Genomic DNA, 11,127 nt, shown 5'->3' with positions numbered 1-11,127 from the left:
GGAATCGAACCTCTTTAGCATCCTATCACCAGAATGACTCTCGTTCGCACTGGATAAGGCCGTCCACTATCCAAAGTTTCTGAGTAAGAAGTGAGGGTATATATTGGGAAGATCTTTAATCGAACACCCAATCCCGCCCGCGGTAGAGGCCTCTACTGATCGATCATGGTTGGTAAAGTGCAAAAGTTGATAAAACGGGTTAAATGCATGAATGCGTATCCACAAGTTTAAACCTAACATGTGAGATTTGCTATGTCGGTTGTTTATCCAAATATCAATTAATTGATGTCGAGTTGGATTTAATGTTGATTTGCATGCAAGACGGAAATTAAACATCCATTTACCAAGTTAGGTTTGTGGTGCTTAACACGATCCATTTGTCTTAAAAAGTGCTTTAAAATACAAAGTGTAAAATACAAACTCATCAATCTGATCCGTCCTGTATTCAGGATAACTGAAGTCGGGATCGTCCTAGATGAGTGCTGGAAATAGGACAGGAGCAGTGCCAGGCAGCCATTTGAGGCGCGAGCCATCAGGCGATGCAAGGAGGCATGTCCAGACTTAAAATGTAGAAAGCAGAAGCTGCCTTGGGGTGCGAGCCATCAGGCGACCTATGGAGCCTCTCCTGTTTGTTTAAAAATGTTTGTGAAATTGTTTGTAAAATAGTGTTAAAACCCGCTTTTATTGGAAAGGTTGTTAAGACCGTTTTTGTGCTAATATGAAGAACGAGACTCGGAATAATTATCATGGTCTTGATCATATTCGATGTCGGGTTCGGTTTTGCAAGCTTGACATGAATAGTTTTGTGAAAAAGGATGTAAAAATGCTTGTTATGAATTAATTATATTAAGCTCATTACTTTGTAATTAAAGTGTAAAAAATGCCTGATATGAACTAATTATATTAAGTTCATTGCTTTGCAATTAGCCAACATTTATCATCGTGCTCGGGTTAAACCGACATGGCATGTAGAACCAAGGATGATTATTCGTGTATGAGTAACATGGTTTTTTGCAAATGTAAACAAATGAAAAGAGGGCTTTAAAATACCCTTTAAAAATGTAATTAACCAAATATTATCACCGATGGCATGAAGAGCCAAGGGTGAATATAATTCATGGTTAAAAATGTTTGTTGCAAAAAATGATTTGACATATTTGAAATGGTAAAAACCGATTGCAAATAAGAAATGAAAAATAGAGGAAAGATGAGCTCAAACACGTTTGAGTTCTGACCTGAGGTGCCATAAGAGGTGCGAGGCACCTAGTTGTGACTAAGAGCTTCTGTCTTGGGTCAAAACTCGGTTTTGGCTCAATCAATCTATGGATATGGGCCACCGCGCGTTGGTTTCGAGGCGGCGGCACTTCTCCCACGGAACCTTGGTTTGCCAAAGCACGTCATGGGCCGTTACCGATTGGTGAGGCATTGAAACCGGTGAAAGGTTGAATAAGCCTGCATTTGTGGAGTCGCCACCAATTTATTGTGGAAAAATTGGGAACCGTTCGAATACCTCATGCCATGTCAAGACACAAAGTAATGACATGAACACTAAGAACTCGTTACCCTTAGCATTCTATGTCTAGAATGACTCTCGAAGATGCCAATGGACACGGATGCCAGAGATAACTAGAGTAAGGGGTGAGGGTACGTATTAGGAAGCTCTTTAATTCGAACACCTAATCCCGCCCGCCTCGATAGCGACCTCTACTAATGATTAGGGAAATTATTCATATTTGATATGTTGTCAATGTAATGCATGCAATGCAACAAACATAGATTAATCCTAGCATGTGAAATTAGACTATGTCGGTTAACACATATTTTAGCAAACAATTTGGCCGAAGTCGGAAGTTAGATTAATTACATGTGAATGCCATACAATTAAATCATACATAAATAAATAATAAAGAAATATTAAAATTACAAATATTACAAGGTTTATTTGGTCTACGTCAAAATCACGCTCAAAGACGGGATTTCTAAGAAGAAAATAAAAGGAAAATAAAATGGAATTAAAATATGAAAATACGGCAGATTAGAGGTGATAATACGAATAATAGTGGATTTAAACCGTAATTAGGAGCTACGTCAAAGCGAGAAAGAGTTCAGGGACAGAAACCAACCCACAACAGGCGCAACATCTGTTGCGTCCTTTGGAAGAGGCGCAACAATCCATGCGTATGTTCTAGAGCTGGGCTATGTCTGTGAAGTCAGAACCGCAACAATGTTATCGTTCGTTGGTAGATTTAAGATCGATTATTGATATTAGACTCGAGTTGAAGTGTTTTAACCGATTATATGCATCTGGGCAAGTCATAAAACGAATTAAAAACGAGAAGTTACAGCGGTTTACATGATTATGACGAACTCGTGTCGGAAATACAAAAGGTGAAAAACTTGAGATTAAATTAAGACGGGATTAGACAAATAAGACTTGAACGAAAACTCATGTATCAAACTAGGACTCCCAGAACCTCGACATGAACAAGTCGAATCCCGAAGAATCGATTTGAACTAAAATGGCAAAAACCCGCAAGTATTGAATTACTCGGGATTAAGGACGAATTAAACATTGTATGTAAAAAGGATTTGTTAAAAACATGATTTATATACTGAAACAACGAAGAAAACAAAGAAAAACGAAAGAAATAAGAAAAATAGAAATTTGTAGAAAGTCGAGGAAGAAGAAGGAGAGCAGAAGCAGCATGCAGTCTCTGGAAGAGGCGCAACTGCTCCTGCGTTTCTTCTCGACGTCTGACCTCTGCTGTTTTATAAATACGGTTTTAAAAGATGGATTTTAAATCGGTTTTCGAACGTGCTTTTGATATAAATCTACATTAATTGATACAAAATAAAAAGTACAATAATAAAATAGGATTTACACCCTCAGACTTACATGTTTGATGAAACGAGATTGACTAAAGTTATCGTTTTAGTGATTGCTCGACTCGAATATGCGTGGAAAGTGCCCTCGTTAGAGGATTTAGTAAATTGATTAGGTTGATTAAACGTGGAGTTGGTCAAATTGGTCGGTCTATGCAACATGACTGGGACTCAGAATGATCTGAGCTTACGTGGTCGATTGATCAAGCACGTAGGCGTCGAAAGCAATAACGCAGTCTAGAATGCAAAGAGAGAAAGAAGGGGCGGAACACTCGCGTGAAAAATATGGAGGCCGAAGACCTCTATTTATACTGAACATATGGAGGAGTTTAGGAATGACACGGATTTGGAAACAAATCACGAAAATATTCTGAAAAGCGTGAAAAGAGGGCTACAGAAGAGGCGCAACAGCTACTGCGATCCTTGGAAGAGGCGCAACACCTACTGCGTCCTTTCCCCAAAGGTTTCCTCCTCACCAAGAAAGATTTCTGCGTTTTATTATGGAATTTCGGTAGATATACACTTCCTTATTCTGTAAAACACAATATTACGGAAGATATTTACTTAAAATATTAAATTTAATTAGGAATAATTATCCAGAGAATTCTAGAACATTCCGGAATATTCCGACTCGACATTTAAACGGTTTTTAGAAAATGAAGCTGTTTTTGACCCGGACTCCAAATGAACTCTAATTAATGTCAAAACGACCGTATCGGTGCGTAGATGACGACCATGGGGTTGAGTCGAGTGTTTGAGCTATCACTTGTCGATGAACTTATGGACTGTCATAAAATCGTTCCGCGTATCAAACATGCAGCCCAATCATCACTGGGTGGTTGGCGGAAGGTGTAGAAATGAGGTATCTACATAGCCCCCACTTTGACTGACGCTTGAACAAGGCAAAAGTCAAAGTATAGCCATTAGGTCAATCAAAGATTACAACCTGACGACTATGGCGACGCGAGGCGGCTCAAGGGGTCTAAGCCAAGGACCTGTCATCGGGAACATTTTAGAGTCTGTCGACTATCAGGGAGGGTCGTTTAAAGTCCATTGGATTACATAAGGAGGCTCTCTAGCCATAAGAAGAAACCATACCTGAGACACCCCTAGGTGAAACGAGACTGAAGGCGCTTCGGCAAAACTCTTTGGTCTGAAGATAACTTGTTGTCTGAAGGCATTAGGGGTTACAGGGATTCTGAAAGGATTATATGAAGGTTGTCTGAAGGGTTATCCTGAAAGAGGAACACATGAAGGTCAGCAGGACGTTGGAAGAAACTGCTAGGGAATCTGCTTGCGTTGGTCTCAAGCGAACTCTGCTTCTGAGAAATTCGTAGGCTGTAAGCGGCAACGAACTCTCGCTAGGGAATATATTGATGACTTCGCCGGGGAAGAATCATATGTTGAGTCAACAACGGCGCGCCCTTGGCACCACTGAGGAGAAATAATAGATCGACAATGACGCGCCCTTGACATCGTTGAGGAAAAGTGTCTAATCGACAAGGGCGCGTCCTTAGCACCGCTGAGGAGAAAAAAGGTGTAGATCGACAATGACACGCCCTTGGCACCGCTGAGGAGAAAATCCGCTCGGGTCGTTGCAAGCAAAATTCCGATAAAAAGGAGAAACCCATGAACTGTACTTAGCGATCATGAATTCTCGCGGGGAATAAAAAATGTCGTGGTTGCCAGTAGTCTGTTGAAGAGAAAATGCTGATAGGAGCCATATGTTGAGGAAGAGGCGCATGAAGCCTGGCCCAACAAATAACAAACTTATAACGAATTTCTGAGGAAACCCGCTGAGGAAAAGGCGCAGCAAAAGCTGCGACCTTTGGAAGAGGCGCAGCAAGTGCTGCGTCTTCTCCCGAGCTCACCCCTGTATGGGTAAAACCCGACTTAAAGCCGTGTTTTGTTTTTCATTTCAAAACACAAAACATTTCATTTCTTCACAAAAACTCAACCAAATTCCGTCAAAATTTGATAAACACCTCCCATAGACGATGACTAATCAAGGTATGTGTCTTGTACTTGATTTATTTTGCATTTGAGCTTCGATTTTGGGTCGAAAATTAGGATTTACATACCCATTTATTTCGAAAATTTGGGGCTTTCGTCCCAAATGGATTTGCCTCATGAAATTGACATTAGAAATGAGTAATTGATCATTTCAGGAACATAAACATGTATTTCTTTCGAATTTTCGTCAAGTATTAAGGATTTGAGGGCGAAATGTGACTGTCTCTCTGCTAAACCGTAAAACCCTTCAAAAATGGCCCTTATACTAGCCAATTTTTGATGTTTTGGAACCCTTGCGTAATGGGTAAACTTGCTATCATACCGGATTTTCCATTTGTGACAGCTCCTCCGGGACACTTTTGTGTGGCATAATTGATATTGTAGCGAAATGCTGCCGAATTTTCGACTCAAACCCGCAACTAGACTTGAACTTAGACTTGTCTTGACTTAACTTACCACATGTGTGGCCGGGGTTGGAAAGTCTGGCCAAAGATTGCTAGAAATGCCGTTTTGAAAACGCTTGAAAATTCTTGAAAACGCTTGACATTGCTTTGTTCACTTCGATTTGCAGAGGACATTCCTTCTACGTCGGGGAGAGAGCCTATGGACACCGACGTTGACCCTTCAACCGTCCAGGAGATGGAGGACGATATAGAGGAGGAGGCCGCGCGGAGGGCCAATATAGGACGAGGCGGCCGTCAGCTTGCACGAGCACCTGAGTGGGCCGAGAAATGGAAGGGTAGACATCTTATTTGGGCGGCGGAGAGCCACTTGTCGTATATGACGGCGAGGAGCATGGTAAGCCTTCAGCTTGACACTTCCTTACTTACTTATTTATTTCTTGTCATTTCCTATACTTATTTATTCTTGCATTTCTCTATGCTTAAGAAAGCTTCCTTTTGAATTGACACAGGAGGCTTGGAACATGAGGTCATTTTATGGTTACACGACGATGATGGACGCCTTCGGGAAGCTGTCGGAGGAGGAGAAGGCTATCATCAAGCGGGGAGCCTTTGGTGCCTTGGTACAAGGCTGGAGGGAGATCAAGGAGAAGAAGATTCGGGCTAACCTCAGCCTGATTCGAGCCTTTATTGATCGGTTCTGGGACACGACCTCGACTTTCCATATGCCTTTTGGAAAGATCAGGGTCACTTTGGAGGACTACGATATGATCTCGGGTCTGCCGTGTGGAGAGGAGCCGTTGGTGTGGCTGTTGACGGCCATGAGAGTAGACTCGGCTGAGGCGAGGAGATTGATCGGCTGGAACCTGGCTACGAGTGCGACCCAGGTTCCTGGTTTGGTGCCGAGTACCTACGTCAGGGACTACTTCGGCGGCAGGGTTCCGGCGAGACTGAGGATGGATGTACGCATGGTGCCTCCACCACCTTCTACTGCTGAGAAGCGGGCTCGTTTGTGGTTGTGGTGGTTCTTGTCTTTGATTTACCTCGGAGACAAGGGGGAGAGACTATCGACGAAGCTTCTTCCGTTCTTTTCTGACTTGAGTAGCCTGGGTCATTGGGACTGGGTTACTCCTAGGTTTGCAGTCCTCATGCGCTACATGAGGGCCATGGTTCATCCGGAGTTGATGGAGAAGGGGAATTCTCCTGCCACTGTCGGTCCTGGACTTTTCTTGCAAATATGAAAGATCATTTTTGAAAATATGAAAGATCATTTTTTGAAAGTAATCATTATTATTTTGCCTGCAGGCGTGGGTGTACTCTTACTTTCCTGGCTTCGCGCCCACGAGGGCGGCAGATGTACCGAGAGCGTACCCCGTCGTGAGGGACTGGATAGTGTGTCGTCAGAAGAGCCAGCGGTCTTCTTACGATGTTTGTCGGAGGGGCGTGAATGCCCTGAGTTTAGACATCTTAAGTGTCTTTGATCTTCATTTTATTTTTCCTTTTATTTAGAGACGATCATAGGAATGACCCCTCGTTTTATTGCTTTATTGGGTGTCCCGGCCATAGGAGAGCTACTCTGGGGCTCCAGGCTTGGTGGCTGAGGTTCTCCGTTCCCGGAGTTCGAGCAGGTTGCTATTGACGATGCCCATAAGGCCCATAAGGCCTGTATGGTGCTTGGGTGAGCGTTTGACTCGGCAGTGCTCCCACGACATTTTTACGGTTCCCATCGACCCTCCGGCCTCCACGGACGATGTTTAGGGATCCCTTAAAGGCTAAGAGGACGACTGACCTGGCTGCTGCAAGTGGTGACGCTCTCCTTCTCCCTGGTGAGGAGTACGCTGAATTTGTTCGCCAGACGCTTGTGGACATGGGCCACCCGCGGCGCGCGCGGAAGGGGGCTTTGAATGAGCCTGCATTTGTGGAGTCGCCACCAATTTTTATGGGAAATTGGAACCGTTCGAATACCTCGTGCCATGTCAAGACACAAAGTAGTAACATGAACACTAAAAACTCGTTACCCTTAGCATTCTATGTCTAGAATGACTCTCGTGGATGCCAATGAACACGGATGTTCACAGAGGCATGGAGTAAGGGGTGAGGGTATATATTAGGAAGCTCTTTAATCGAACACCTAATCCCGCCCGCCTCGTTAGCGGCCTCTACTAATGATTAGGTAAATTGTTCATAGTTGATATGTCGTCGATTATATGCATGCAATGCAACAAACAAAAGATTAATCCTAGGATATGAGATTAAACTACGTCGGTGAACATGTAATTTAGCACTCAATTGGGTCGAAGTAGGATGTTAGATTAAATTACATGTGAAAGCCAAGTAGATAAATCATACATAATAAATAAATACGATAAATGAATAAATTACAATAATTAAAATTACAATGGTTACAATGGATAATTGATGTACGTCAAAAGCATGCTCAAAACAGAATTTTGGAGGAGAAAATAAAAAAATTAGGATTAAAAGGTGAAAACTACATCAGATTAGAGGCGATAATACGATTAATAGTCGATTTAATACGTAATTTGAAGCTACGTCAGAGCGAGAAAGAGTTCAGAGACAGAAGCTAACCCAGAACAGGCGCATCATCTACTGCATCCTCTAGAAGAGGCGCAGCTCCTCCTGCGTCTGTTCTTGAGTTGGACTATGTATGTGAAGTCAGAATCGCAGATTGTTAATGTTCATTGGTAAATTTAGGATCGACCATTGATATTAGACTCAAGTAAAAGTGATTTAGCCAATTACATACATCTGGAACCGTCATAAAACGAATTAAAGGTGATAATTTACAGTGATTTACATAATTAGAGACGAACTCGTGTCGGATTTACGAAAAGAACAAACTTGAACACGAAAGCAAAATTGAATTAATTAAATTGAAATTAAATAAAGAAAAGCAAGTACAAAAGACGAATCCCAGAGAATCGATATGAACGAATGGAACCTCTAAAATCCGGGTTTGAATAAGTGACGAAAACCCGCTAATATCGAATTATAAGAGATTTAAGCCGATAAAAAATTATAATTTGAAAACGATTAGTAAAAACAAGATTATATACTCATATGAACGAAAGAAAACAAAAGAAAAAGAGGAAAGGGAAAACTATAGAAGGTCGAGGAAGAGGAAGAAAAGCAGGAGCAGCGGCAGCCTCAGGAAGAGGCGCAGCAGATGCTGCGATTCTTCAAAAAGGCGCAGCTACTGCTGCGTTTCTGATGCGTGTCTTTTATATGATGTTTTGCAGCTCATTTTACACGCATTTCAGAGCTCATTTGTGTAGTTTATGCTGCCATTTCCCCTATTTCCGTCTACTTTCGTGTTTTTGTACATTATTGCAGAAATGTGAAGAATCCAGCGGAAATCGAGCTAAATCCGTCCCCGAGTATCCTGCATTGCATTTGACGTGAAGTATTCGCTTAAGGAACGAGCTTGGTGCGCAATCCAAGGCCCAAAAGACAAATTCACGAGATTATAGAAGTCAAGTAGCAGCTCAAGCAGTCGATCGACCACTACCATCAGTCGATCGACCAACCCGCGAGTTCCGTGCTATCAGACATTTGAAGAAGAGCGATCGATCGACCGCCATGCTTAGTCGATCGACCAAGCCGCTATCCCAGACGAGAATTAAAGATCGAGGAACTTGAAGCTCATGATGTTTAGGTTTTGATAATAAGTGTTACGTATGTTTGCTATATAACGTAACTTAGAACACCAGTTTTAGGGATTCGATTTTTATCTAAGTTTTACACAGTAACATTCAGTTTTTATTAGGGTTCGGAATATTGTTTTGGCATTGGAATTTCGTTCTTATTCTTAATCATTCCTCCGCAATCACGGTATTCTTCTGCCTTATTTGAATTCACTCTTATTTCGTTATTAGTATAGAATTGCTAGTTAGGTTCCCGAAACCGTTTTATCGCTTTATGTTAATTGTTTGTTATACTATTTTTAGCATGAATTCAGTAGTCTTTATCGCCAATATTATTGTTATTTTTGCCATAGCCATGAGTAGCTAAATCAATTGTGCTAGGATGTAGGGGAATTATGGCGTAGGCGTAGTATTAATTTGGATCGAAATCGCGTGTCAGTCGATCGACTGCCATACCTGGTCGATCGACTGACCACGTGAGGTTACCGTTCGTTTTAATTGATTTTAATGTTGTATTTAACGAATCGAATGCATGCGACTAGTTAGATGCTTAATTTATGACTGACCCATTAGATCGAAAGATAGGTAAAGTTTAGATTATTACTCACTTTTCAGGACGAGAGTCAGTATTAGTGATATTAGGGACTTATAGCGAGATCGAAAGATGCTATCTGTTAAGAGTGGACCGAGAGGACCTCTTGTTTTCCCGCCTCACATGTGTTCGATTTGGACCTGTTTAGTATCTTTGTCGCGCCAAGCTATAACGAACCGACCATCCTAGTACCCCTTCCTTATCTATTTTAATCCGTTTATTTAGTTTACTGTTTTTATTACTCCTAGCTATAGACCAAATCAATTCAACCCCCACAATCGTTACCTTAGACTAGAATTAGACAGCTATTAATTACATTCGCCTCCTTGTGGTTCGACCCTGTTACCACTAGCCTAGGTTAGTCTTAATAGGAAATTATAAATCTTATTTTTGGTACTCACAACGACGGGTATCAAATTTTGGCGCGCCGTTTTAGAGGCAATTGTTCTAATTTTAAGTTGTTTTTATTTAGTCTTTCTTTAGTTTAAGGGACTTCCGTTCCTTAAACTTTTCTTATATTCTTTTTGTAGTTTCTTCTTATGCGCAGGTCACAGGGTGGTGAACTAGTACCATTAAATCCTGAGATCGAGAAATCCTTGCGCGAGTTGAGACGATCACAAAGGGTATTACCGACAGAGGAAGAGCCGAGTACTCTGTCAAGCTACTACGAGAACGCTGCTGTCAAGGAGATCCACCTACATCTCCCCTCCTCTACTTCTTCAATTGAGACAGTCACTTCTCCGAAATCCCAACATGGTCAAGAAGCAACCATTGCTAGTCACTCAGAGCCGACATCTGCGAATCTCTATAAAGGATTCGAACTACCTGGGAGGCGAGAAAATTGAGCAAAGCCTTCCTATATTAACCTGGTTGAGAGAAACCATGTTGGGGGAGCTGCAAATGAAGATGCAGCCAAGCACATGAAGATTTTTATTGATTATTGCTGCTCTATACCCCCGCCGACCGGTGTGACCCAAGACCGGATCAAGGAGACCATGTTCATTTTCTCTCTTCGTGATGCTTTGCAAGGAGTGGTATAGAGATCCGGACCGAGCCGCTCATGGGATCACCGATCGAATTCCTTAGCCCGACATTCTACAAAAATACTTCTCTGCCTCGAAGACGAATGCCATTAGAGCTCAGATCACGAGCTTTAAACAGGGGCCTGATGAGAACTTTCATGAAGCATGGGTCCGTTTCAAGAAACTGGTGCGAACCATACCGCACCATGGGTTCGAAAAATGGAGTCTTTGCAATCGTTCTATAATGGGTCAGTATGATGATCGAGGGCTATTTTGGATGCTGCAGCCAATGGCCGATTTGCTGAGAACATGGGAGAGACCAAGGGGTGGAAGATCATCGATGATTTGGCCACTCATAAGGTCGAATATGAGAATTGAGAGGAAACCGAGGAGGAGAGCTGCTGAATCTTCCTCTGTTGCTGCACTAGAAGCTCTCACTGCAAGGTTTGACAAATATGAGTTGGGAGGAGCTTCTAAAGGAGGGATGTACCATGTTAACGCTGTTTTAGACGGTCCTTTCGTCTGTAGAAGATGTGGAGCTGAGGGGCATG

The 11,127-nt window shown here is 42.2% G+C and overlaps 1 non-coding gene across 1 annotated transcript; it reads right to left on the bottom strand.

Annotated features, from left to right (window-relative positions):
- Window positions 1-10,682: 10,682 nt before the first annotated feature.
- On the bottom strand, window positions 10,683-10,789 carry LOC141625513 (small nucleolar RNA R71). Its single transcript, XR_012535290.1, has one exon. It is a non-coding gene; the product is annotated as a small nucleolar RNA R71 (small nucleolar RNA).
- Between the last annotated feature and the right edge of the window lie 338 nt (window positions 10,790-11,127).

Source organism: Silene latifolia, chromosome X, assembly GCF_048544455.1.
Source record: "Silene latifolia isolate original U9 population chromosome X, ASM4854445v1, whole genome shotgun sequence".
Classification (NCBI taxonomy): Eukaryota; Viridiplantae; Streptophyta; class Magnoliopsida; order Caryophyllales; family Caryophyllaceae; genus Silene; species Silene latifolia.
Note: the sequence above shows the minus strand (reverse complement) of the source record. Positions and strands in the feature narration are given on the sequence as shown.